Source organism: Lipophrys pholis (assembly GCF_963383615.2).
Source record: "Lipophrys pholis genome assembly, chromosome: 14".
Taxonomy (NCBI): domain Eukaryota; kingdom Metazoa; phylum Chordata; class Actinopteri; order Blenniiformes; family Blenniidae; genus Lipophrys; species Lipophrys pholis.
In genome coordinates, this window is record NC_137633.1 from 14,408,149 (window position 1) to 14,414,148 (window position 6,000).

Consider the following 6,000-nt stretch of genomic DNA (forward strand, 5'->3'; position numbering starts at 1 on the left):
GCCATTAACAATTTCTGCTGCTTTCTTTCATTAAGCAGTTTGATCGCGATCGACCGCCCCCGAGTCACTTCAATAAATGCCTGTTGCAGAAATTGTGGGTTTCGTACTGGAGATGTACACAGGCGAGAAACTGCTGCAGCACGTGGAATTACATCAGACCCCTTTTCCATGGTTTATGTGGGCTAAAAGCAAGGCTATCATTTCTATCTCACAGCAATTTGTTTCAGTCGAGTTATACAGGGCTTAAATGCACGCATGCGCTTAAAGTGAAAACCTACAACAAAAAAAAAAAAAATGATATTCTTAGAAATATTAGTAATTATCCCAGGGGCCATTTGGGGACACCGGAGTGGTGCTGATTCAACAGTGCAATAGCCTGGTATTGTTGATGAAAAACAAAACAAAAACATACTATTAACCTGCAAGGAGGAGGTGTGGGGGGGGGGGGGGGCATCAGTTTATTTGAGCTGATTATTATCAGTACAAGCATCATATTGGTTTAGGCAAAGCATCTTGTGCATCAACCCAAACTCTTCCCATCTGCAACCCCTTTCAAAATACACCCTCAAAAGTTACCGGGAAGAAAAAAAAAATCTAGCCTTTGCCTCTGTCGATCTTATTTGCAAATGTGTTAAAAAGCCTTGCAGAGTGAATCGGGGGCCTGGTTGCGTAAGACTTAAATGCTATTGGATTTCTGTGCTGTGTGGAAAGGCAAGAGATCAGGCTAAATGATTCTGCCTGGTTGTCATAGTGACAGCATGTTGTGTGAGAAGTTTCTTTGTATTTCTCTGGCTTTCATACAGCTTGTGCCACAGCCTTATGTTGCAGTCATATAAAACATCCCTGTGTGTCACTGCATACAGACAGCTCAAGCATGCATAGCCCTCACACGTGCAGCCTTGACATATATTGTAGATTGCCTTTGGTATATGAATACAATTTTCAGCCTGAGGCGTGTGCTGTTATTGTTTCAACAACCTGAGAGCAAATGTGACTGATTTAGGATTGTTTTCACAACAAATTTAGATCCTAATGTTGTTAAGACCATATACTTACTGAAGCAATCTGCATTTCTTGTACTTGAGGTGCTCAGGATTATAAAACTGGAATAAGTACCCCTGGTTTTAAAATGATCCAGGAAAGGGTGAAAAAAAAATAAAACAAATCAATGGCCATGAATTTTCCCACTCGCATGCCTTTATGCTTTAGAGTATTCAGAGTTCAAGAAGTCAGCCTTCTTTCTCATCTCACAAATATGGATGACCCTGGTGCGTTTCCTGTCTTTTTCACACAGTGAACACAACACAATGGAGCATAGACTTAAACAAGGCAACAGGATGTTTAGCGAGCAGTCATCCCCTGACCTGACACACTGAGTGCAATCAGAGTCATTAGGATTCTCTTTAAGGCAGTAAACAAGCTAACAGTCCTGTATTGCCAACAGAGAAACTGCAGAATAAAAGATTCATTTAGCCCGGCCTCATTCAGATGTTTTACTTGAGTTTCAATAAAATTTTTCTTTTAAATGACTGAAGTGATTTGCAGATCATCTTTGCAACTTTATTTGGTATTTGTTTTATTATGCTGTGGCGTGAATTCAGTACCAGTATTTCATTTGTGATTTGTTTTACTTCTACTTTCCCTGAGAGAATGGATTACTGTCCGAAGTTTTGAATTGTGAAAATGCAGTTAAAAACACAAAGTCCAAATAAAGTTCACTTATGTGTCCATTGAGTCATTTGTGAGACCATGTTTAGGTTTATAGGGAACTATGGAGCTAAATTGCTGACCTATTTTATTAAAATCACTTGTAAACATGACATAATGTTGAAACAAAAAACATCATGTTTAGTGACAAGGTGGAGCTTTATCACCTTTAGAAACACATTCTTATACATTGGCTGTAATGTTGAAAAAATTATTTTGGACAAAGTACTTGAGGGATTTAGTATGTTTTTAGTCAACACCATAGTGTCTGCAGGGGCCATAGGAGACCAAAAACTAATGACTTAAGAGACCCGATGAAAAGTTCTTGGTAAATTGTTTACTCCAATACTCATCTGCCCTTTTTTTTTTTTTCCCCCTGTTAGTTATGTCCAACTACATTTAGCTAAGTACATGTTTTTGGTGAGCAGAAGGAAGCTTTCATGGTGGTAAAATGCTGTTTCCTCTTCTTTTAAAGTAGGGGGAGAGAAAAAAAAGGCCCTGTAGAGTTTCAAGAAAGGATCCTCTGCGGTTTATCTTGCAGATGTATCAGACAGTCTGGCCAAGAGGTGTGGCTTAAACAAGAGGTGCTGATTTTTAAAGGCCTGGCAGCTGAACACAACAATGCATACCTATGATTAGTGTGGGCCTGGCCTCGGAAGCCTGCAACTTTTAGGCAAGCTAATTGTAGGTTGGTGAGTAAAAAAGGTGTAGTGGCTAGAGGGGAAGGAAGTGTGAGGGCCCTCGGGCATGTTTGAGTCACTTGTGAACTTGTTCTGTCTCTTTCTGTTTGTGACTGTAGCGTATGAACAGTTGTAAAAAAAAAAAAAAAAAAAAACTAGAAAAGAAAGCAAACAATTATTACGTCGCTGAAGTTTGCCTGGGAAAGTGGTTTACACATTTCTGATTGTATTTAAGTTGCATGAGGGGGATTTTTCTGACCATTTTTTTTTTTTCTTCCCAAATCAGGAATGAAAATGATCTCTTTCAAGACAGACGGATGCAGATAACTAGATGAGTAAAGTGTGTCAAGCTTAAAGAGACGGTCTTGTGACCGTGCAGAAGGATGTTGGATCACATCAGAGGTCACACAGGCTACAAAATCCCACAGAGAAACACATGTGTAGAGTTAAAACGATATAAATGATTTCACTTGTAGTATATCATGGATAAATGTATTTGATCTGCCAACGCCTTCAGTTTACGGCAGGTAAAAGAGCCGTGCGTAACTTAAAAAATATGCTTTGAGTCGGTCATTCCTCAATAGATTGAGCTTTAAAAAATCTGTTCTATTACAGTTAACACTCAAGCAGATTTAGGTCACTCTGTCATGTCTCAACAACAAGAATGAGAAACTAAATTGGTTTCAGCCACACTTGGCCTTTTTAGTGCTCCAGACTCTGTTACTTCCTATTGTTTGTATGTTGTGCGTGGGCTTGATTGAAACCTGATCTCGCTGGGGAAGCTGTGTTTAGGGTGAGGTGGACAGGCCTTTGTTAGTGCCTGAGGGGTGTTTATTTGGGCGGCTTCAGTTGGCTTCCCTGTAATCATCATCCAGCCCCACAGGATAGAGGGAATTAATGAATATGTTAGAGGGGAAGTTACAGATGACTATTTACCATTCTCATGGGGATGAGAGGGAATAGGATGGGAGACGGGAGAAGAGGTCTGGTGTGTGTGCAGGAAAGTGTATACGTGTGTGTGTGAGAATTTATTTCTAATGAGAAAAAGGAAGACTAAAAAGTCAGATTGTTTCCTCATCATTTTTTATTAGCATGAAGAAAGTCTTTGAGTGTGATAGCAATGTTGTTTTTCTTTATCATCAAAAAGGTAAATGGGTTGAATACAAACTTAGTAGGTTAGTTAGTAACAGTGCGAACTAGACCAATACAAAAGATATAGACAACTCAATAATCCTTTAAAGGAGACATATCATGCTTTTAAATCCTTCCTTTTTACATATAAATCATACAGTTGTGGTCTATACAACGCGAAACTGCAATGCTTGGGTCTGAATTCCTCATTATTATAGCTCCACAGGCCCCTTTTCAACCCCTTTTCTGATGCGCTTCTGAGAGCAACTCGTTTTGGGGCGGTCTCTTCAAATGCAAATGACACACTTCATACCCCTCCTCCTCTCCAGGTTGCAGAGGTGACACTCGGTTCAACGTCACCCTGTTCGGCCATCTTTGTAGTTTGATAGAACAGATACAATTATCTAGCGGCGCAGAAACTTTATATTCACACATTATTTACAAAATGTCAACAACGGAAGATTTGTCCATCCAGCCATACATGTTGGAGCCAGAGTCGGACCCGGCGGAGCGAGATGAAAATGACGATGATGCAGAACAACGTCTTCATATGGATGTAACGCAATGGTGTGTTACTATATTTACACTAACTTCTCCATCCATGCCCACTACTACAATACTGCCTGTATTACAACGACTATTTAACACAGAAGTTACATTATAATCTAAAACGAGCACACAGCGCTAACATATGAAGACGGTGCAACTGCTAATGCTAACAAAACAATGACAGGGACGTCTTATCATCACACTTTTTAGCGTTATATACAGCTTACCGAAGTGCTCTGTTCGTCGTCTCCATAGATAGAAGGAACTGACCGCTCAATCAGACGAAGTCTTTCGGCAAATCCTTCTTTATACTGGCGGAGGTTGCTGAAGCAGTCGTCCTTAAAGTGCTTCGCGCACACAAAAATGACCTTACCCACAGATGTGGGTACATTTCTGTGAAAAATAAAACTCAACCAGGCACTTCGAAAAGGTTCTGATGCTGGGAGACGGTGTAACGAAGCTTGTGGGTTACTACATCCAACAACCGAACATTTCGACTTATCCTCTCGTAACTTCGGTTGGACTACAAAATCGCAGCGAGAAACAAAAATGGCGGATTGCTCGAAACGTCGATGTCCTAATTTGGCAGTTCCGCTGAGAATACTGTGACGTCATTGTTCAAAAAACGTAATAGAGAATAGAAAAATCGAAACCGATCGCAAAATATGACCAAAACAGAATATAAAGATATCAACGGAGCACCTGAAGAGACTACTTTGAACTTTTCTGTACTTCTAAACACTCTAAATATACACCAAAATGCATTTAAGGGCTAAAAAAGTGGATTTAGCATGATATGTCCCCTTTAAGCAACCCTACTATGACACTATACTAAATCACAAGTTTGCCTCCAAGGTGCTAGTTGATAGATTTAGGCCCCGTTTACACGATAACAAAAACGAGTGTATCCGCAAAACTTTCTTCACTTTTGGGGTGGTCCGTTTACAGGACAACGTTTCACGTGAGGACACCTAATCCGTTAAAAAAAAAAAGGAGTGCGTTTACACAGCAGCAGCAGACACACTAACAAGGATAAAGTTAGTATGCCGGGCCACCGGAGGGCACTGTTGCTTGATTTTGTAATGAAACCACACAGAAGGGTGCAGAGAACAATACGCTGTAAACTTCAAGAAAATGGAGAGAACCCGACCTCCGTATGGACTGATGACCATCGGATGTTATCAGGGGTGAGTCTCAACTATAAAACTACTGATATGGACGATAAAACTAGAATACGAACCGCGAGTCATACCACTACGCGTCCTGTCCATCAAGTGTATAAGAAGAAGGAGGAGGAGGGAGCGGGAGAGATGCACATGCGCAGTATGAGCGCTCCATAGCCTCCAGCAGTCTCTGCAGGACGGAATCGCTACCGTGAAAGAATCTTTCCACCCTGGGAGCCGGGATAAAAACTTTGTGGATGTAATGGATCCACACACCGGTGTCGTGTAAACAGACCCCCCCCAAAAGTGAAGAAAATTTTGCGGATACGCTCGTATTCGTTGTCGTGTAAACGGGGCCCAAAACGTATTACTGGGTGTGAGGAGAACCGTATGATGTGAGTTAATCATGTGACTTTCAATGCGCGAGAGATGACAACTCTACTTTACTTATCAAAGGAAATTATTTGTTTATTGTGGTCTGCTGGATATGTATACTAGAAGTAGGGTATATCCCTCCTTCCATACCCCAGAAATGTCAACCTTGGATTTAAAACTTCTAGTGACTGAAACACTCAAGCAGACATTTCATTTTCAAACTTTAACCATGAGAGCAAATCACCTTACCTTAACTCTAACCCTGGCCTTAACCTTAGAGTTAGACTTTGTCCTGGGCTCCCACAAGTAGGGTGAGAATAACAAAGGGTGCACACACACACACACACACACACACACACACACACCCACACACACACACACACACACACACACAC